The sequence below is a fragment of the Taudactylus pleione genome, unplaced genomic scaffold, assembly GCF_031769625.1.
Source record: "Taudactylus pleione unplaced genomic scaffold, aTauple2 ptg000013l, whole genome shotgun sequence".
NCBI lineage: Eukaryota > Metazoa > Chordata > Amphibia > Anura > Myobatrachidae > Taudactylus > Taudactylus pleione.
In genome coordinates this window covers 1,361,429-1,385,267 of record NW_028284416.1, presented here as the reverse complement: position 1 = coordinate 1,385,267, position 23,839 = coordinate 1,361,429, and the positions used below count along the sequence as shown (strand labels likewise).

Below are 23,839 nucleotides of genomic sequence, written 5' to 3'. Positions count from 1 at the left end.
AGAAAAAATAGCCTGCACCCCTGGGAATGACATTTAAAAAAGAACTGTGTCAAAAATTTTTTTTAAAAAAAAGTAGGGACACCCCAAAAAATTAATTAAAAAATTGGGGTAAAAAAAAAAAAATGGGGAAAAATTGTTTAACAATAGGGAAGTAGGTTCAGGGCTATTCTGCATGTATGCGGCAGGTGTATTCTAGAATAGAATTATAGCGGCAGGTGTTTTCTAGAATAGAATTATAGCAGCAGGTGCACAAATGCAGAATTTTTTAAAACTTACTTTAGGGACTTAAAAATATGCTAGTACCCATTTTCATGTACCCCAAATTTGATGGGACCACTTAAAAAAATGAAAAAAATAACCTAAGTGCTCTTCTGCATCACTTCTTCAATGTCGGGAAAAAACACCTGCTGCGGCTATTTAAATCCCCGACTTTCATTTAAAGGCTAAAACGGGGGTACCTATAGTGATCCCCCATGTTTTTACAACTTTAGGGGGGTCCTACAATTTTTTTAAGGAAAAATTCGTAACTTTACGCAAATCAAACTTCGGAGGTTCCCGTTTTCGTTCATTTCATATTGAATACGGGGATAAGCGGGCGCGCGCCCGATACTTTAACGCAGGTAAAAACTCCGATATGAAACGTAAACTTCGACAGCGAAGTTTACGTTTCATATTGAATACCCCTCAGAATGTTACTTTTTAAACCTAAAGACCCCCATCTCCACCTCATCCATTTATGCACATTCACGTCCTACTCTAAATTTAGATACTGGTTCGACTGGATTACTAAAATGGAAGTTAGACTTCCCTGACCTTTCCATGAAAAGTAATCAAGAGGCCTATACGAAACTCAATAAAATTTGGTCCTCCTCTTCTTACACCGAAATGCACCAGAAAATTTGACACAGAGCATATTTCACCCCAAAATTAAAATGTATTATTGGAGACGCTGTAAACTCTAACTGCTACAAATGTGGTACTCCAGAGGCAGATATTATGCACTGCTCTTGGTATTGCCCTCAGGTTCAAGTGTTTCGGAAGTTCCTTCAGATCTATATTGTTAACTGTTTGAAGATTAGATTTAAAATAACTAAAGAATGGTTCTTTGGGGGTATTTACTCCAGTAGAAGTAGTGATGGTTTGACCGGGGGCAACCGCATGTTCATACAGTTTCAGATGTACTAAAAGAAGCATTAAGAAAATGCTTTGGTTTAACGGAATGGTATCAATCGGAAGTTCTAGTTTCAGGAGTACCTTTCTAACTGATGCGGTTGGCCTTATGATCAAATTCCTTATGCGGGACTTATATTTTTGTTTACACCCCCTTTCTGCTATATATCCTATTTACATTTGTTTGTATGTCATTGGATATTTTATATCAAATATTTGTACCTGACATTGTATTTTGTTCTCTTGTCAATCTGTCAATAAAAATAGTTTGAAAAAAATAAAATAAACTCCATTACAAATCTCTTTCCTGCATGTTGCCCATTAAACAATACTTTCTTTACCAAATATAACAAGTATAAAGAGACTATTGTACACTACAGCATATTGCATGTTACATCACAGACTTACCCCTATTGCTTACTACTGTTACAAATCACTACATTATTAAATGTTAACACAGACTTACACCTATTTAAACAAAGCTTAATTAACCATTGACCCTTAAAACACATGATTTCAATATCTTCCCTGTAAGCCATGTGTGGTTGGAGAGACAGATACTTATCCACCAGGTAGGTAATAGACCAGCTTCTCCATTGAGGAATGTTGAAATTTCATCCTACTCGTCTGATTGCAACAGTCTTCTGAGAAGTCTGTTCTGCCAGTGTTCCTGCTCTGCCAGTCTTCCTGTTACTTTCCTGTGAGGTGTGTTCAGGAAGGGGGTGTTTCAATCCTATTGGTCAACTGAAACTCTTTTCTCAGTTGAAATTAGTGGGCTATTGTTCTAAGCCCTCCTGTGTTGTAGCTATGGGCTCTATTTATTAACATTATTTTTACTCAAATAAAGCGAAAAAGGGGTGTTTTCACACCCTTTTCACATTATTTTAGTATCACCTATAGTTATTACAGGGCAATTAGAGTAGAATTCGTAAAATTCTACTCCAACCCCTAAGTATCACTTATTTTTAGTAAAGCAGATCACATTTTCTATAACTGTAATGGGAAATGTGATCTGACCAAAGTTACTAAAAATAAAATGTGAAAAAATACCGGGAAAAGCCCTGTGATAATAACGCCACCTGGAGGTGGCATTATCCAGGGTCTCCCCCGGTTACCGGACTCCTGCTCTGCTCTAAAAGGCAGAGCAGAGAACAGAGCCGGCCCCAGTGATCAGCTGTGTGGTCTAAACAGACCACATGCTGATCTCTGCTTAAAAAATTGAAAAAGAAAATAGTAGAAAAAAAACTTACCAGAGTCCAAGGACCGGAGATTGGGGCTCTGGTGTCCGGTGATGTCCTCCCTCAGGTCAGCTGGTCTTCCATGCTGCACTGGGACCTGGTCAGCTGACCGAGTCCCAGTGCAAGATGGGAGATCAGCTGACTGGAGTCACAGAGGACATCATCGGAGCACCGATCACCGGAGGTAAGTGTAATTAAGGAAAGCGGGGGGTCGCAGGGGGAAGGTCGCGATCGTGGGGGGGCTTAATCGCAGGGGTGGGGCTTAGCGGCGCCCGGCGCATGCGCGGGCACATGTCACTGTATTTTTTGCGAAAATACCGTGTTAAGTGAGCGGAGGGGATTCGCAGGGACAGAGCTTTATCGCAAGCTCTGTCCCTGCAAGGGATTTTTAGTAAATCCCTGTGATATTGGCTGAATTCGCAATGCGAATTCAGTTGGCAATATCACACTACAATCTGCATTCAATATGCGGATTGTAGAAAATAGAGCCCTGTGTGTCTTCTAGACATAAGCTCATTCTGGCTACAAGACAAGTAAGATGGCCGTGAGAGGCCACTCCTCCCATGGGTCTTTGCTGAGCTGAGTTGTGAGACAACTTACGGCTCCGCCTCCACCTCCATTAGCCGCCACCACCCAGCGCCCATCCAGGCAAGAAAAGGCACTGGCACCGCAGCAGGGACAGTCCCGACTCCCACTTCTAGACATGGCTGAAGAAGAAGCAGATGGTCAGACTGCCAGGGGTGTATCTAGGTGTCCGAGTGCCCCTGGCAAACTAAGGGACTGGCGCCCCCCTCCAATGATTGCTCCCGCAGGAAATAAAATAACACACACTGATTCATTGCCCCACAGCCAGAAGATAAATAAAAACAAACATTAATTCCCTCCAGCCCCCTACAGAAGACTGAGTGACCTCACCTGCTGGGCTGTCACAGATAGCTGCAGAGCTAATTGCAGGAGGCCAGCCTCCAGTCGCTTTAGAAAGTCCAGACCAGTAAGTGTCTCCCTCCAGAGAGTCCAGACTAGGCCAGTGGGTTGGAACTTGGTCCCACTCCCTCCCTTAGCCCCCATCACCTTCCTCATCCCCCCATCACCTTCCTTAGCCCCCCATCACCTTCCTCAGTCCACAGCCACATCACCTTCCTCAGCCAGCCCCCAGCCCCTTCCTCAACCAGCCCCCATCACCCCATCACAGACCGATCCCAACTTCCCCAGCCCAAGACCTCACGCTTCTGTACACTCATCCTGTCTGCTCAGTCCTCACCCCCGCAGTTCCCGGACGACGGAGTCAGCAGTGCGGCACGTGCCCTGACCGCTCCCTAACCCCTGCTGTGAAGAGCATCTAGATGCTGCCATAAGGTGAGTGTCCTCTCTATCAAAGCACGCATGGTGTGTGATGTCACACGTCACTAAGGGGTCATGCGGTCACCCAGTATTGCCAGAGTCTGTTACTCTGTAGTGATTGTGACAGACTCAGTGTGTATGTGTATACTAAGCACCGGGCAGCCAGGAAATCACTGGGGGGGGGGCCAGCAAGGATAGCCCTGACTGCAGGGAGTTCGGGCAGCAACGGCACCCCCCCTCAGCCGGCACCCCTGGCGAGGGCCATCCTGGCCAATAGGAAGATACGCCTCTGCAGACTACCACCAGACAAGAGTGAGTCTGTTTTAGCTCAGGCTTGGAGAGGGGCGGGCACTGGGCAGTGAACGGTACTGCTGCCTGCTGGATCTGACTCAGGGCCCCATTTATTAACAAAGCATAACCCCTTTAGTGCTCGCTAATGGAGTTATGTCATCCTTTCTGGATTTAACAAACAGCGGTAATCTAAGATCCCTGCTGTTTGTCACAGCATTCGTTCTCGCCATTTTTAGATGGTGAGGGCGATGCGGTCCCCGTTGATGGCAAGGGGGACCCGACACTGCCTTTCCGGAAGCCTTCCAGGTACTTGCCGGACCACTTGTCATGCACATGCGCAGATGGACCATCGTACATACTCATTATACAAGACCCCATCGATAGCAGCGTTAGGCTGCCAGCAGTCCCGCGGAGGACCTCGCAGATGAGGAGGGCTTTGCTGGACCTCGCCAGAGGGGTAAGTATTGGTAAATACCAGTGGCTTTTTAGTTTGTATTACAGTGATACTAAATGAAAAATGCTGCTAGTGTTTACCTTCATTAATAAATGGGGCCCTCAGGGCCTAATTTATCAATAAGTTTTATCATTCACAATGAGTGATAAAACTCGCTGTGTATGATAAATGATGCTCCAGCCAATCAGCTCCCAACTGTCATCTTTCAAACAGATGACAGTTGGTAGATGATTTGCTGGAGCATCCTTATCATACACAGCGAGTTTTATCACTCATTGTGAGTGATAAACCTCACTGATAAAAAAAGGCCCTAAAAGTCTGAGAGGTGCTGCTTGAGGTGCTGGCTTGGCTGTACCCCTGGAAAGGATGACCATTGGTGGCCGGGAGCTGGGCACATATACATATCTATATAGATATATATATATATATATATATATATATATATATATATAAGATTAATCAGCGCCCCCTATGTTTAGTCTATACAGTGGTAAAGATAATAGTAATAAAACAGTACTGTTGGTTAATTGCACTTTCCCATCCGGTTGTAGGTGTCAGCTTTAGTACAAGAGGTGTATAAATAGCAGTGGTAATCTGCTATTAAGTGATAGGTTTTTAAACAGTGAACTTGGTGCAAAGCAACAATAGTGCTAAATAAAGAGATATTAATATAATAAAGTATCAGTGCAGTATATATATATATATATATATATATATATATATATATAGCCTCCAAAAACCTTATTGTCAAACACATAAACAGAATATTTCATATGTTATGTATATGTATATATACGTATATGAATATATGTACATGCACACAAAACAAGAAAATATTAAGGAGTAAATAAACCTTCAGAAAATAAAGTGTCGGTGCAATAAATAAGTAAATAAGGTGCTAATAAACCTCCATGTTTGGCTGGTTTATAAAAAAGGCAAATATTCAATATAAAAGTACACAAAATTTATTTAGACTAAAAAGAATATGTTAAAAACGTAGAAGGTAAGAAACATAAAAACACTGCGTTTATACATATGTTGGAATTTAGCCAATATAAAAAATGGATCTTTCCAAGTATAATAGTAGTACCCTTGAAGAAGTCTGTATAAAGGATGAAACGCGTTGGGCAGCTCCACACCTGCACTTTATGAACTTGCTGGGGAACTTTAAATAAGATAAGCATTTGGCACTTTATCCTATTATACTTGGAAAGATCCATTTTTTTTAATATTGGCTAAATTCCAACATACTTAGAGGGATTCGGAATCCGTAACAACGCCGAAGCACCTGCAGCTTGAACGGCCACCACAGGAGGTGGAGCTGGGTCGAGACCTTTGTGGTAGGGTCTCGTTGCCGTAAGCCCTGGAGTGATTTTGGCTCTATCAGAGCCAAAAACACTCCCACTGACATCACTAGTGATGTCAGTGGGGCCGGCCCCAGATGGTAGGCGTTCCCATGGGAACGCCTCCGTCTGGGCAGCCACGCCCCCGGCACGCCCACCAAAGGGGGCGTGCTGTCACTCACCATCGACAGCACGCCCCCTTTGGTGTGAGACCCCGAGCCGGGTCTCGCGCATGCGCACGACGGAGGCACCTCCGTCGTGCACATGCGCATTTGGGTAACATCGACCCGCTTGCGAGCGTACAGCGCTCGCGAGCGGGTCTGAATGAGACCCATAGATTGTAAGCTCCACTGGGGCAGGGACTGATGTGAATGGCCAAATATTATCTGAATTTCCTCAGTTTTGTATATTTGGCACCAGACTGGGGTCTGTTTTGTGTACTGCTCCCCAGAATGGGCTCTGTGTTGTAGCCTCTGGAGTGAGAGAGGGAAGCAGGCTGAGGTACATGGTCAGGTTGAACAACATTTTTGATAGTGGTCCTTTGGGCAACTCGATGTCTGTGGTTTTGTGGCCTGATGTAACGCAATAACATAAACCATCACCTAGTACTATAAACAAGTATGTATTTATTTGTCACACATATACAGTACATCAAACACATTATGTTACACATAGGAGACTAGGACAAGGATAACAGATACCAGAAGCAGATATGACAGATTGCAGATGTGGGACGATGCCTGGAATAGAATACAATTATCACACGTCTTTATATTACAGCGCTGAGAAATCTTCCATATCAGGGAAATATATAACCGTAGCAAAGGAATATGGGGTCTATTCACTTAAGCTGGGAACACACTAGGTCGACGGGTCATCAGTTTGGCCGACCCGCCTACCCAATTGCAGCAAGTGTACGGGCAATCTGCAGGTCGACCTTACACATCAGCAGATCGGATATGTCTGTGAACAACGTCGTTCACAGACATATACGCTGTATACACCCGGCAATGCACTATAGCTATATCGCCCGTTCAATGGAACAGGCGATGTATGTATTGGGGGAGATATACTAAGCCTTGAAAAGTGATGAAGTGGAGAGATATAAAGTACCAGGCATTCAGCTCCTAACTGTGATGTTAAAGGCTGTGTTTGAAAAATGACAGTTAGGAGATGATTGGCTGGTACCTTATCTCTGTTCCCTTTATCTCCTAACAAAGCTTAGTAAATAGACTCCTATCTCTGTCCAAGCTTTTGATAAATCCCCCCAAAAGTACCAACCAATCAGCTCCTAACTTATTTTTTAAACACAGCCTGTAATGTGACAGTTAGGAGCTGATTGGTTGGTACTTTATCTCTCTCCACTTTATCTCTCTCCAAGGCTTAGTGACTAGACCCATCTCTTGTCACTGTAATATCACATAGGGCCGACTGAGAGATGGACGTTATTGTAGAGCCGCACACAAACACAAATGCAGCCGGAGGTGTCTCTAGGAAACAGACATCTCCTTGATGCATCTGCGTGATCCCAGCGCTGCGACTGAGGTTGCAGCCTGTGATCACCATCAGAAACAACCAATCGCGATTGTTGTCCCTGGCCAGGCTGCAGTAGCTGAAGCGTCCATGGACGCAGATCCTGGTCTCAGCACTCCCAGATAGCGAGGGCAACACGCCTCCGTTTGTGGGAACACAGGCCGTCCCCACCCCCCGCACAGCCCCCCAAACGCTTCTGCCTGTCAAGCTCACCGTGTGGTATCGCACGACCCATGCACATAACGAGTTCTGTGCACACCACATACCATCGGAGATGTGCGCTAACCATAGGGTTAGCATACATCTTGGAATCAGGTTCTTAGCTCTCAAAGATCCCATATTCACTTTCCTTAGCTTCTCTTCCTGCAGGAAATATTCACATTTCATTGACCAGCATGAGAAGACAAGAGCTGGATGCTCCAATTCTTTTATATAATGTAATGAGCCAGATCATTTTCTTGCATGCAAACTACTTATTATTATAGTTATATAATGTACACACAAAAAACAAAGCTACCTGACCACTTCTGAGTAGACCCTGGCATCTCACTGACTTTACTGAGCAGTAAGTATGACAGATAAACCTTATGGGAATGTTGTTCTCTTCTGCTGCATGTTACTTATTACAATTAAAATTTTCACACCTATCTGACACGGGATGTAGTCGGCATCCCGGCATGCGGGATGCCGACAGTCTAAATATCGGCACCAGTATCCCAACCGTTGGCATCCCGAAGGTCAGTATGGGGGTGTTAGGGAGATGTTAGGGTGCAGAGTTACGGTTAAGCATTAGAAGGGAGGGTTAGGGTTAGGCATCGGGTAGGGAGTGTTAGGGTGTGGGGAGGGGGAGGTTAGGTTTAGGCACTAGGGGGGAGGTTAGGTTTAGGCGCCGGGAAGGGGGGGGTTTAGGGTGCAGGGAGGGGGAGGTTAGGCTTAGGCACTAGGGTGGGGGTGGTTTTGGTTAGGCACCGGGGAGGGAGGGTTAGGGTAGGGGTTTGGAAAATACTTGGCATCTGTTCCTGTGTCGGGATTCTGGCTGATGGGATGTCGCTGTCGGTATTCTGAACAGCGGAATCCCGATACTCAACCCTCTGACACTACTAGCCCCATATTGTGAGTGGGTAGAGGACCACGGCAATGATTTTCTGAAGCTGACTCTACTTGGTTACCGAGAACTTCGTCTGTTGGACATCTCTGATCATTACCACGGCCGTACAGAAAGCTGCACAAGCCAGTGAATATGTACCTAAATCTGTCTGAGGCAAAACAGTATAATATGGGATCTATTATGCAATTTGTTTGTGATAAAAAACATCTAATATAGGTGGCGAACCCAGCTCTCTCAATTAAAGAGCACAAGGTTGGAAAGAATAATTTAAGTGTGACGCCCACCGCTCTGGTGATTTGTTGGGGAACATTACATATGAGAAATGTGATTAAGGAGATAAATATGGTCTGTATGGATTTGGACACCATGACTTTGCTGAGAGTGTTCATAGGAGTCACCATGAGAATATATCGACTCAGGAGAGTGTAGCAGACCAACGTTATGGAGAAAGGAATGAGGGCACTGGAGAAGAGGATGATCATGTTCCAGACAAAGATAATACCGCTTGTTCACTTTGATGAAAACTGACACATTTTGTAACTCCGTGAACTACAGAAACTTTTTGGAAAAAGAAAGCTGGCATTCCTTGTAGAAGGAGACAACCCCAGACAGCGAGGCAAAGTTTTGTGATGAACGGCTTCTTGGTCCAGGTGGTTCTTTTAACATTGCAGGCAACAGTAAAATATCTGTGGATGCTGATTAATGTGAGGAAATAGATACTTCCATATGTGTGAGTGCTGAGCAGAAAGACCTTACACTGGCAGAGGAATGTCCCCAAAGTCCAGTTGTCTGTGAAGTAGTAGACAATGATCAGAGGAATTGCCGGAGTGATGATGGCATCGGAGATGGCCAAGTTGAACTGGAGAACCACAGCTGAGTTCCATTGTTTTACCTGAAACCAGAAAATCCATAGACTGATACAGTTCAACACAAAGCCAGCTAAGATGATGATGCTCATGAAGATGGGGAAGATGGTGTGAATACTTTGAGGCCAATAGCCGCTGCAATTCCTCAACATGTTCTGCATCGCGATAGGCCACTGAGCTGAAAATCAAATAACAGGGTGTTATACCCCTACTGTAAGAAGTGAGGCCATTGCCATGACAACCAGTGATGGAATTAAGAGAAAAGTCTAAAAAGTTCTGGAGAGATCAGAGGACACAAGAAGTGAGGGGACGGGGGGTGAGCTGAGAAATGCTGAGAAGCTGAGGGCGGCTTGTGAGAATAATGAGCTGCAGACAGACTGGAGCGATGGAAAGATACTGTTGGTGGAACACAAGTATGGTCAAGAGAGAGAGGGGGAGAGAGACAGGCTGAGGGTCTGACAGACTGGACAGTAAAAAGTATAAGTAAAAAGCGAAAAGTATAAAGGGAGAGATTTATCAAACCTTCTAGAGGGGATTAGTGGAGATCAGTGGAAGTTACCTTGTGAAAACGCGTTGGGTAAACACAAGAGCTTCAACCTACACACAGAGACACGTTAAATAAATCAATAATTTTCAGCTACAGCTAACTCAGGACTTTACAATCCACCTGATCCTGTACAGCCACCTTCCAATATATGACTCACACCCACAGCCCACACCCCTGCTGTGACCCAAAGTGGACCTCTGAATATTATGGGGGCATAGGGTGCAAGCTGCTGACACAAAGATCCACATTACAACACCGACCACCCTAAGTACAGCGGCAACCCAGTGACGGGCGGTGAGGTAAATGGCTGGGGAGGCACAGGCAGAGCTGTACCTAGACTTTTTGGTGCCCTGTGCCAGAGAGACCATTGGTTCCCCCCCCCTTCCTACATTTATTAAATAGGGACATAAGAGAGTGCACCTGTAAATAGGGCCATGGCCTCATGGGGACGGGCCAGGGAAGAGATAGGGGAGGCCCCTGCGGTGCCCTGTGCCATGGCACTGGTCACACTACCCTAGTTACGGCCCCGGGCACAGGCTAGTACCAGAGCCAGATTTACACATACATATATGAACCCGAGGGTTCATGTGGGCATTATACAAAGGTGCAGCAGTATATAGTGCTGGAAATTTGGTGAGTTTTGATCAGGGATGTGCTGGAAATACTGACAGGGGAGGCAGTGCCTCACCTGCCGTAGACTTTTTACTTAAAATTTTTCACTGTAAAACTGTATGACAAGAAAAGCTCTGCAAACCTGCCTCACCTGACCGCACATCATTGGCGGCTCCATAGATTCCCGGCCAGGGCACTGAAAGGCTTCCCAGGGTCACTGCCACCTTAAAACATGGAGTCTGCAGCCAGACTTCTACAGCCGGACACAGAAACACCTGAATTGCTAGCGGTAACCAGTAGCCCGTGACACAACCCTGGGGTAAGACTCCTAACAGGAGATGCAGGACACCGTAGTATATTTGAATCTATGTGCCACTGTTACAGACCCCTGTACATCTATCCACTGCTGAACATTAATAAGAAGATTACCCTGTACCTTACACACCATTTCCCTTTAGGATATTTCACTACTGAGAATGCTGATATTTCCTAGACAGCGAGTCACCACGGCAACCTTTGTATTATATATCACTACGGTTTATTCCTTATTTTTTATATATATTATGTGACTATCAGGTTATGTATGCAATATTAGTAAAATTATTTATTTAGTTTGACAACATGACCTGTTGGGAGAAGCTGAGCAACACCGGGAGCTGGGAGACATTGCTATAGAACAATTACACTTTCCCCACACATACGCAGAAAAGGTTTTTAATTAAACTAAAAATTTTCTTTAGTACAATTTCCTATTGACCCTGAGATTTCTTACTGATGATGGTTCGATGGTCTACAGGAAAATGGCTGATGAAGGAGAGAGTATTATATAGAGGAGAGTGTAATTAGTAATAATTACAGAGCAGAGCACTCACCTCACTCACGTCGCAGATGCAGGATTCTGAATAGTGTCCAATAATTAATTGTGTAAAAAGTGACTTGAAGAAGTTGTCATTAAATTTCCTGTCAGTATCTATGTCACCTTATTTTTTTTCTCGACAAATGGAATATCAGATTCTAAATGATTATTAATCTCTGTAAGGGAAGTGAGAGCTGCCATCATGTCACCATCTATATTAAACATATAAATAGAGCATGGTGGATACACTAATGCACTAGGCTGTAGTGGGGGGTGATGTGAGTATGGCCTACAAACACTGTTTCCCCTACCAAGTAAATCTACAAACATGACATTTCTCTTTTCCTCTTCGTGAAGTGATGGGTGGAGATGCCTTGGTGTCCTGTAGGCAGAGGTGTAGCGTGTAGCCAGGGCGCCCAGAGCACGTGCGTGCTACGGCCCCCCCCCTCAAGTGTTCCAGGGAGGAGGCAGGTCCACATGGGATTAAAGGAAAGAGAAGTAAAAATAAAGATATGGGGCAGTATCAAAGTGGGGCATGGAGGGCTAAATATATTCCACCTTCTTCCATCCTCCTGCCCCAGCTTTCCAGCCTCCTTCCGTATCACTCCTGTAGTAGTACCCCTTATGCAGGGCCCTCTGTAGTAGTGACCATATGCATTGCCCCCCTGTAGTTGTGCTCATATGCAATGCCCCCTGTAGCTGTGCACATATGCAGTGCCCCCTGTAGTGGTGCCCATATGCAGTGCCCCCAGTAGTTGTGCCCCTTAAAGTAGCGCCCCTGTAGTTCTGCCCCTTAAAGTAGTGCCCCTTAAAGTAGTACCCCTGTAGTTGTACCCCTTAAAGTAGTGCCCCTGTAGTTGTGCCCCTTAAAGTAGCGCCCCTGTAATTCTGCCCCTTAAAGTAGTGCCCCTGTAATTCTGCCCCTTAAAGTAGTGCCCCTGTAGTTCTGCCCCTTAAAGTAGTGCCCCTATAGTTCTGTCCCTTAAAGTAGTGCCCCTGTAGTTCTGTCCCTTAAAGTAGTGCCCCTGCAGTCCTGCCCCTTAAAGTAGTGCCCCTGTAATTCTGCCCCTTAAAGTAGTGCCCCTGTAGTTCTGTCCCTTAAAGTAGTGCCCCTGTAGTTCTGTCCCTTAAAGTAGTGACCCCCCCAGTACTTACCTAATCCATTGCGACCATCGTCCAGGTTGTCGTTCCTGCTGCCTGGATCTAAATAGATCCAGCAGGCGCAGCCGCGCAGGCTCCTCAGCGCGAGGTTGACATCATTACATCACCCGCGCACTGCATCACTGGGAACGCTGGTCTCTGTAGCGATAGGAGGCTTCTTTAGCCTCCGATCACTTCAGAGGCTAGCATTCACAGTTTCAGTGTGGAAACAACGGCCCCCGGTGCCCCCAAGCCGCTGCTGGGGGCATTGTTACGCCACTGCCGCTGCCCTGTTTTCTGCCCCTCTAACCCCCAGGCCCACCTACGCACAAGACACCAGACGGAAGTGTTTCTGATGTTGGCACCCGGCAGGCTGTCAGCTTAGACAGCTGCCGATTAGACTCTCCGGCAAGGAGACATAAGAAATAAACCTAAAAAGCTTTAGAGCCAGTTGTGTAGCTTTATGTAAGGTAGGGTAAGGAAAGTGGTAACTAAGAGATAAAGAATGGACAAGATAATATAAATTAACGGAAAGGGAGAAGAAAAAAAGAAAGAAGTAGTAGAGAACTTAGAAGAGAAGTAGAAGAGAAGAGTGCGAGGAAAGAGAAAAGAGTGATGGAAAGAAGGAATATAGTCCTGTTCCCTTCTCTGATTGGCTTGCTGTGTAGCACAAGCGGGGATGGTTTCCTGTGAATGGTTTCCATACCTCCCGACTTACTTGAAGTTGTTACTGGAACCTTTGCGCGCACCTGAAAAAACAGGCAGGGCTTTGTCGTAAATACTTTGCCTGTGATCCGCGCCAACCGTTTTTAGTACTATGGGGGCAAGCGCCCCATGTTGTGGGAGATGCTGAGCAAGCCCCGAATCTTTCTCTGCAGATAACGCCTCACGCATGTGCATGCCATCTATTCACCACTTGCTAAGGTAAGCATGCAGCAGGTGAGAGGACTCCCAACCTCCCTCCGTGGGACTAGTGCGGCCCTTGAGTGGGGCAGCTGGACAGCACTTAAAAAGCAGATTGTCCTGCCAAATTCAATACAGTTTAGTGGTATGGATTTCATGCCATCCATGCTAAGCACAGATGGCACCACCAATGGAGGCCATCGATGGTTAACCCTCTGATGGCCATCCCTACCTTTCCTCCAGTAAGTCCAAGTGATAAATGGGGAGAGGAGGTCCAAGTGGCTGGTACAGAGGACACAGTGATGAGATTTGTGGGTCCATGAGATGGATCAGGGAGAGTTATCTGCTCTCCTGGAAGTCAGGGAGAATGGTGTGTATGTGCATTTGTCTATCTGTCCCATTGGTATCTGTGTGTACCATGTGTTGTGTGTGTCTGTCCCATGTGTCTTTATGGTGTGTGTCCTATATGGGTGACTTTAAGTGTCTGTCTTTCTGTCTCATACCTGCCGACTTTCTCAGGACTTCTGGGAGGCTCCCACATTTGATTAGAGTCTCCCCAAAAAATGGGCAACTCTCTCACAACCAGTCGGCCACCACCACTTCTTAGGTGACGTGGCAGTACAAGAGGCACGATTATATTATTTGCAAATTCAGGAATCCCAGGGCCGGGCCACAATGGCACTACTTGCAGTGCCTGTACCCATCCCTCTCACCTAAACCTCCCTCTCCATGATCCTCCCAATGAGAGACTTGCTGAAGTCTGTAAGTATGGTCTGTCTGTGTGTCTACTGCAAATAAGCTCATTCTGGCTACAAGACAAGTACACCTCCATTACCCGCCACCACCCAGCGCCCATCCAGGCAAGAGAAGGTACTGGCACTGTGGCAGGGACAGTCCCGACTCCCACTCCTAGGCATGACTGAAGAGGCAGATGGTCAGATCACCACCAGAGATTTAGCTCAGCTTGGATCTGACTTAGGGCCCCATAAATTAACAAATCATAACCCCTTTAGTGCTTATGTCATCCTTTCTGGATTTAACAAACAGCGGTAATCTAAGATTACTGTTCTCGCCATAGGAGTTTATTTCCATACACACCGATAATTCAGATTGGCACCTGTAACGCCACACTAAGATTTCCTAACTCCTGAACTTTCTTGGCTGTAATAAAGTTTCCATCAGAGTCTAAACAGTCATTTTCAGAGGGTTTCTCTAGGACCAGAGTCACGTCGATAGTGAACTGGGAGGAAGCGTTTTCTTTTGGAGTGTGTTGAAATGCACCTAAACCACCCTCGATCAGTGAGGCCTTCTCGTTTCCTGGACGTTTTGAACAGCCAGGGAGAAGATTACCTAATTCGCCATAGAATAGACAAAAGTTATTTTGGACCTTCTTTCCCTCTCTGTGGCAGGAAGACATGACTTCCTGATCTGTATGGGCTCTTCTGGAGACTCAACTGGAGCTGTGAAATACGGGACGAGCTTGAAGCTGAAGCACTGAGACTGTTCCCACTCACGTGTTCTCTCTCTCTGAGGCGAAGATCTATCCAGATAATCAAGGAAATCAGGTCATACAGAGATTTTGGCAATTCTCTGGACACCAGTACATCCCTCATTTGCTCTGACAGGCCTTGCATAAATGCAGCAATCAAGGCTTCATTGTTCCACCTTAACTCTGAGGCAAGGGTTCGAAATTGCACAGCATAATGTCCCACAGACTGTAATGCAGAGGATACTTGCCCGGGCTCATCGAAAACCTTCCAGAAGGCTGCTGGGAAATCAGCGCAGTTATTAACCAGAGGGTAATTTCTTTCCCCATAACTAAAAAGCCCAAGCCAACACCTGCCCAGACAGCAGCAAGATAACATAAGCCACTTTTGTCCTCCTGGAAGGGAAATTTGCCGCCTGGTCCTCCAACTGAATCGAACACTGATTCAGGAATCCTCGACAGCCTCCCCATTATACTTCGAGGGATTCGGAATCTGTAGCATTGCAGAAGCACCTACAGCTTGAACGGCCACCACAGGAGGTGGAGCTGGTTGTACCGGAAGTGGCTGAGAGACACCAACTTGTTGCATTAGCGTTTGTAAGCGCTGCATGTGATAGGGAACATAGATTGTAAGCTCCACTGGGGCAGAGACTGATGTGAATGGCCAAATATTCTCTGAATTTCCTCAGTTTTGTACGAGGGTTGTTCAAAAACTAATGCCTAAATGCTCACAACTCAAATTTTATTATAGATACAGATTTGAAAATTTGCAGTAAAATACTTTGAAGTCTTAGTAACAGAATGACTCTACTCAAAAAAATCACCATCTGCCCTCAAGCGCTTTTCTCCACCTCTCAACCCAAGCTGTGAATCCACTTTGGAAAAATTCCAGTGGTTGGTATTTGACCCAGGGACGTATGGCGTTTTTAACAACCTCTGTGTCTTCAAAATGTTGACCACGGTAACAGTTTTTGAGAGGGCCAAACAGATGAAAGTCAGAAGGGGCCAAATCAGGACTGTATGGTGGATGTGGCATTATTGCCCACCCCACCCAGAGCAGTTGATGCCACTACGAGGTTTGTCGCACACTGACTATTCTCCCAATTGAAAACGCTTCATCCACCTTCTGACATTGCTATAGTCACTTGTACGCTCACCATACACTTTTTTCAGTCTTCTGTGGATTTCTGTAGCACTGCAGCCTTCTTTTTCCAGAAATTCAATGACGGCTCTTTGTTTCATCTTGGATTCCATGGTATTTCTTGGACTACCTAAACAAAACTACATATATAGGGCCTGATTCAGACCCACTCGCGAGCGGCTGTCCTCTCGCAAGTGGGTCGATGGTCTGCACTGCGCATGCGCACGACGGAGGGAGCTCCGTCGTGCGCATGCGCGAGACGTGACGAGCGAAGGACTTTCCTTCGCTCGTAGTGTCTGATCAAAGGGGGCGTGCTGTCGATGTTGATTGACAGCACGCCCCCTTTGGTGGGCGTGCCGGGGGCGTGCCTGCCAGACGGAGGCGTTCCCAAGGGAACGCCTACCGTCAGAAGCCGGCCCCACTGACATCACTAGTGATGTCAGTGGGAGTGATTTTGGCTCTGATAGAGCCAAAATCACTCCTGGCCTTGCGGTCGAGAAACTCAACCGCAGGCTTCTGCTCGCACTGGCGATGGTGGCGATGGTCAAGACCATCGCGACCATCATCCTGCACGCTCGTATATGCTGTGGGTGGTGACCCACAGCTATACGAGCGTCCAGGAGGACGCTCCATATTTATGGAGGTGGGCCCTGATTCAGAGCGAGCACTCTGGTCAGAGCGTCCGGCTCTGAATCAGGGCCATAGTTAGCAGACGTACTAAACTACAAACTGACAAAGTTTCAAATAAATGTTGCATATTATTTCAGAGTCATGAGCATTTAGGCATTACTTTTTGAACAACCCTCGTATATTTGGCACCAGACTGAGGTCTGTTTTGTGTACTGCACCCCAGAATGGGCTCTGTGTTGCAGCCTCTGGAGTGAGAGGGGGAAGCAGCCTGAGGTACATGGTCAGGTGGGATAAAATTTTGATGGTGGCCCTTTGGGCAACTACATGTCTGTGGTTTTGTGGCCTGATGTAACGCAATAACATAAACCATAACCTAGTGCTATAAACAAATATGTATTTATTTGTCACACATATACAGTATATCAAACACATTATGGAGATTAGAACAAGGATAATAGATACCAGAAGCAGATATAACAGATTGCAGAAGTGGGACGATGCCTAGAGTAGAATACAATTATCACGTCTTCCTATTAAACAGCGCTGAGCCCCTCTCAGAAATCTTCCATATCAGGAAAATAAATAATGACCATAGTGAAGGACTATGGGGTCTATTCACTTAAGCTGGGAACACACTAGGTTGACTGGTCATCCTTCTGGCCGACCCGCTGACCTATCTGACGATTGGTAAGTACATACACACTTACCAACCATCTGTGTGATGTGTCGGGCTTCACAGCTCAACTCGGCTGGCAATTAAATTTGCAGCAAGTGTACGGGCAATCGGCGGGTCTACCGTACAGATCAGCAGATTGGATAAGTCTGTGAACAACGTCGTTCACAGACATATCCGCTGTATACACCCGGCAATGCACGATAGATATATCACCTGTTCAATGGAACAGGGGCTATATTTGTGTACCCAGCTTAAGCCTAGGAGAGAGATAAACTGGGTGGAGTTTAAGTACCAACAAATCAGCTGCTGTCAGTTTACAGGCTGTGTTTTGCCAATTGACAGCAGCTGATTGGTTGGTACTTTATCTCTCTCCAAGCTTTGGATAAATCCCCCCCAAAGTACCAACCAATTAGCTCCTAATTTATTTTTCAAACACAGCCTGTAATGTGACAGTTAGGAGCTGATTGGTTGGTACTTTATCTCTCTCCAAGGTTTAGTGAATAGACCCATCTCTTATCACATAGGGTGGACTTTATTGTAGAGCCGCACACAAACACAAATGCAGCAGGAGGTGTCTCTAGGAAACAGACATCTCCTTGATGCATCTGCGTGATCCCAGCGCTGCGACTGAGGTTGCAGCCTGTGATCATCATCAGAAACAACCAATCGCGATCGTTGTGTCTGGCCAGGCTGCAGTAGCTGATGCGTCCATGGACGCAGATCCTGGTCTCATCACTCCCAGATAGTGAGGGCAGCACGCCTTTGTTTGTGCGAACGCAGGCCGTCCCCACCCCCCGCACAGCCCCTCAAACGCTTCTGCCTGTCAAGCTCACCGTGTGGTATCGCACAACCCATTCTGCACATGCATAGAACGAGTCCTGCGCACACCACTTACCATCGGAGATGTGCGCTAACCATCGGGTTAGCATACATCTTGGAATCAGGCTCTTAGCTCTCAAAGATCCCATATTCACTTTCCTTAGCTTCTCTTCCTGCAGGAAATAATCACATATCATTGATCAGCATGAGAAGACAAGAGCTGGATGCTCCAATTCTTTAATATAATGTAATGAGCCAGATCATTTTCTTTCATGCAAACTACTTATTATTAGGGGTGAGCGGGTTCGGATTTCTGAAATCCGAACCCCCCCGAGCCCCCCCCGATCCGAGTCCGATCCGAGTCCGATCCGAGTCAGGCTCGACTTTTCCCGCCTGACTCGGATTCTGAAATCGAGGCAAAACGTCATCTTCCCGCCTTCCGAGTCTCGCGGGTTTTGGATCCTATATAAGGTACCCACGTCGGCGCCATTTTCTCACTCGGCTGTGGACAGTGAAGAGGGAGGGTGGGAGTTAGGGCTGTGTAGTGTAGTGTAGTGTAGTGCTGCTGTTGTCCACTACTTCAAAGTCCATAGGGGCTGGCTGTGTTGTGCTGTGCTGCTGTTGTTAATAGGGGCTGTGTCCACTACTTCAAAGTCCATAGGGGCTGGCTGGACTGTGTTGTGCAGTCAGTTCTCCATAGGGGCTGTGTCCACTCCAAAGTCCTGTGCAGTGTCCCAGTCCTAAAGAGGTGCTGTAGTGTTGTCCAGGGGGTGCTCTGTCCATCAGGGGTGCTCCCCCCAAGTGCTAAAAATATAATATATTTTCTGTGTTTGTGAATTGTGTGCGCAGTAGCCGCACGTGCATCAACAAAGTAGTGCCAAGCGTGCGCCTGTGTCATAAGTAAAGGGCCGGCTGGCTTGACCGTTAAAGGGTGCTGTAACCCCAGAAAGTACACTCCAGTCCAAACCAAAAAAAAATTATTTTCTGTGTTTGTGAATTGTGTGCGCAGTAGCCGCACGTGCATCAACAAAGTAGTGCCAAGCGTGCGCCTGTGTCATAAGTAAAGGGCCGGCTGGCTTGACCGTTAAGGGTGCTGTAACCCCCGAAAGTACACTCCAGTCCAAACCAAAAAAAAAATTATTTTCTGTGTTTGTGAATTGTGTGCGCAGTAGCCGCACGTGCATCAACAAAGTAGTGCCAAGCGTGCGCCTGTGTCATAAGTAAAGGGCCGGCTGGCTTGACCGTTAAGGGTGCTGTAACCCCCGAAAGTACACTCCAGTCCAAACCAAAAAAAAAATTATTTTCTGTGTTTGTGAATTGTGTGCGCAGTAGCCGCACGTGCATCAACACAGTAGTGCCAAGCGTGCGCCTGTGTCATAAGTAAAGGGCCGGCTGGCTTGACCGTTAAGGGTGCTGTAACCCCCGAAAGTACACTCCAGTCCAAACCAAAAAAAAAATTATTTTCTGTGTTTGTGAATTGTATGCGCAGTAGCCGCACGTGCATCAACAAAGTAGTGCCAAGCGTGCGCCTGTGTCATAAGTAAAGGGCCGGCTGGCTTGACCGTTAAAGGGTGCTGTAACCCCCGAAAGTACACTCCAGTCCAAACCAAAAAAAAATTATTTTCTGTGTTTGTGAATTGTGTGCGCAGTAGCCGCAAGTGCATCAACAAAGTAGTGCCAAGCGTGCGCCTGTGTCATAAGTAAAGGGCCGGCTGGCTTGACCGTTAAGGGTGCTGTAACCCCCGAAAGTACACTCCAGTCCAAACCAAAAAAAAAATAATTTTCTGTGTTTGTGAATTGTGTGCGCAGTAGCCGCACGTGCATCAACAAAGTAGTGCCAAGCGTGCGCCTGTGTCATAAGTAAAGGGTCGGCTGGCTTGACCGTTAAGGGTGCTGTAACCCCCGAAAGTACACTCCAGTCCAAACCAAAAAAAAATTATTTTCTGTGTTTGTGAATTGTGTGCGCAGTAGCCGCACGTGCATCAACAAAGTAGTGCCAAGCGTGCGCCTGTGTCATAAGTAAAGGGCCGGCTGGCTTGACCGTTAAGGGTGCTGTAACCCCCGAAAGTACACTCCAGTCCAAACCAAAAAAAAAATTATTTTCTGTGTTTGTGAATTGTGTGCGCAGTAGCCGCACGTGCATCAACAAAGTAGTGCCAAGCGTGCGCCTGTGTCATAAGTAAAGGGCCGGCTGGCTTGACCGTTAAGGGTGCTGTAACCCCCGAAAGTACACTCCAGTCCAAACCAAAAAAAAATTATTTTCTGTGTTTGTGAATTGTGTGCGCAGTAGCCGCACGTGCATCAACAAAGTAGTGCCAAGCGTGCGCCTGTGTCATAAGTAAAGGGCCGGCTGGCTTGACCGTTAAAGGGTGCTGTAACCCCCGAAAGTACACTCCAGTCCAAACCAAAAAAAAATTATTTTCTGTGTTTGTGAATTGTGTGCGCAGTAGCCGCACGTGCATCAACAAAGTAGTGCCAAGCGTGCGCCTGTGTCATAAGTAAAGGGCCGGCTGGCTTGACCGTTAAGGGTGCTGTAACCCCCGAAAGTACACTCCAGTCCAAACCAAAAAAAAAATTATTTTCTGTGTTTGTGAATTGTGTGCGCAGTAGCCGCACGTGCATCAACAAAGTAGTGCCAAGCGTGCGCCTGTGTCATAAGTAAAGGGCCGGCTGGCTTGACCGTTAAAGGGTGCTGTAACCCCCGAAAGTACACTCCAGTCCAAACCAAAAAAAAATTATTTTCTGTGTTTGTGAATTGTGTGCGCAGTAGCCGCACGTGCATCAACAAAGTAGTGCCAAGCGTGCGCCTGTGTCATAAGTAAAGGGCCGGCTGGCTTGACCGTTAAAGGGTGCTGTAACCCACAAAGTACACTCCAGTCCAAACCCAAAAAAAAATTATTTTCTGTGTTTAGCCGCACGTATATATCAAATCGATATAACATAAATGGAGGACCAAACTTTCTCCGATAAAAATAAAATAGAGAAAGATCAAGAACCACTTCCTCCTAGTGCTGAAGCTGCTGCCACTAGTCATGACATAGACGATAACATGCCATCAACGTCGTCTGCCAAGGCCGATGCCCAATGTCATAGTAGAGGGCACATACAATCCCAAATGGCAAAGTTCAGGAAAATGACCTTGAAAAAGACATTTAAATCAGCTGAAGAGAAACGTAAACTTGCCAATATGCCATTTACGACACGGAGTGGCAAGGAACGGCTAAGGTCGATCCCTAGTATGTTCATGACTAGTGGTTCAGCTTCACATGACGATGGAAGCCCTCCTCCCACTAAAAAAATCAAAAGAGTTAAGCTGGCAAAAGCACAGCGAAGAACTGTGCTTTCTAAGAAGATATCACAAATCCCCAAGGAGAGTCCAAGTGTGGTGGTGGTTGCGATGCCTGACCTTCCCAGCACTGGACGGGAAGAGGTGGCTCTTTCCACCATTTGCACGCCCCCTGCAAGTGCTGAAAGGAGCACCCACAGTCCACTTGCTGATATGCAAATTGAAGATGTCACTGTTGAAGTACAACAGGATGAGGATACTGGTGTAGCTGGCGCTGAGGAGGAAGTTGGCGAGGAGGATTCTGATGGTGATGTGGTTTGTTTAAATCAGGCTCCGGGGGAGACAGTTGTTGTCCGTGGGATGAAAAAGCCCATCACGGTCATGCCTGGGCAGAAGACCAAACATTCCACCTCTTTGGTCTGGCAATATTTCTATCCAAATCCGGACAACAACTGTCTTGCCATATGTACCATATGTAAAGGTGAAATAAGTAGGGGTAGGGACGTCAACCACCTAGGAACATCCTCCCTTATACGGCACCTGCAGCGCGTTCATAAAAAGTTACTGTCAAGTTCAGAAACTTTGGCTAAGACCGTAAGCAGTCCAGGGACACCTAAATCCCGTTGTCCTGTTGTATCCAAGCGCCTGCAAACCACACCGTCAACTCCCTCCTCGTCAATTTCCTCCTTAGTTAGGATCGGAAGTAGTCCTGCAGGCCATGTCACTGGCATGACTGACTCTCCTATCCGGGATTCCTCCGGAGGATCCTGCATTGCTACGCCTACTGCTGCCGCTGCTGCTGTTGCTGCTGCTGGGAGTCGTTCATCATCCCAGAGAGGAAGTAGGAACACCACTACTTTTACTAAACAATTGACCCTCCAACAGTCCTTAGCGAGGAGGATGAAGTACGACAGCAGTCATCCTGAAGCAAAACGTATAACTGAGGCCTTGACTGCTATGTTGGTGTTAGACGTGCGTCCGGTATCCGCCATTAGTGCAGTGGGATTTAGACAATTGATGGAGGTAGTGTGTCCCCGGTTCCAAATCCCGTCTAGATTCCACTTCACTAGGCAGGCGATACCGAGACTGTACAGAAACGTCAGAAAAAGTGTCCTCAGTGTCCTGAAAAATGCCGTTGTACACAATGTCCACTTAACCACGGACATGTGGACAAGTGGAACAGGGCAGACTAAGGACTATATGACTGTGACAGCCCACTGGGTAGATGTATCACCTTACGCAGCAACAGCAGCAGCGTCACCAGTAGCAGCATCTCAGAAATGCCAGCTCGTTACAAGGCAGGCTACGCTGTGTATCACCGGTTTCAGTAAGAGGCACACCGCCGACAACCTCTTAGAGAAACTGAGGGAAATCATCGCCCAGTGGCTTACCCCACTTAGACTCTCCTGGGGATTTGTGATATCTGACAACGCCACCAATATTGTGCGGGCATTACATCTGGGCAAATTCCAGCACGTCCCATGTTTTGCTCACACAATAAACTTGGTGGTGCAGAATTTTCTGAAAAGCGACAGGGGCGTGCAGGAGACGCTTTGGGTGGCCCGAAAAATTTCTGGCCACTTTCGCCATTCAGCGACTGCGTGCCGAAGACTGGAGCGCCAGCAAACACTCTTGAACCTGCCCCGCCATCACCTGAAGCAAGAGGTTGTGACGCGGTGGAACTCAACCCTCTATATGCTTCAGAGGATGGAGGAGCAGCAAAAGGCCATACAAGCCTATACATCCACCTATGACATAGGCAAAGGAGGGGGTATGCACCTGACTCAAGCGCAGTGGAGAATGATTTCCGTGTTGTGCAAGGTTCTCCAGCCCTTCGAACTTGCCACACGTGAAGTCAGTTCAGACACTGCCAGCTTGAGTCAGGTCATTCCCCTCATCAGGCTTTTGCAGAAGCAGCTGGAGAAAGTGAAGGAGGAGCTAAGACGGAGCGATTCCGCTCGGCATGTGGGACTTGTGGATGAAGCCCTTCATTCGCTTTGCCAGGATTCCAGGGTGGTCAATCTGTTGAAATCAGACCAATACGTTTTGGCCACCGTGCTCGATCCTAGGTTTAAAGCCTATGTGGTGTCTCTCTTTCCGGCCGACACAAGCCTGCAGAGGTGCAAAGACCTGCTGGTGAACACACTGTCAGCTGAAGCGGAACGTGACACGTCAACGGCTCCTTCTTCATTTTCTCCTGCAACTGGGGCTGCCAGGAAAAAACTTAGGTATCCTAAGCAACCCGCTGGCGGTGATGCAGGGCAGGCAGGACCAAGTTTGGACATCTGGTCCGGACTGAAGGACCTGGCAACAATTTCTGACATGTCTACTGTCACTGCATATGATACTGTCACCATTGACAGAATGGTGGAGGATTACATCGGTGACAGCATCCAAGT

The 23,839-nt window shown here is 46.8% G+C and overlaps 1 pseudogene; it reads right to left on the bottom strand.

The window, feature by feature from the left end:
* Positions 1–8,453: 8,453 nt before the first annotated feature.
* LOC148542275 (lysophosphatidic acid receptor 6-like) lies at positions 8,454–9,505 on the bottom strand (annotated as a pseudogene).
* Positions 9,506–23,839: the final 14,334 nt, after the last annotated feature.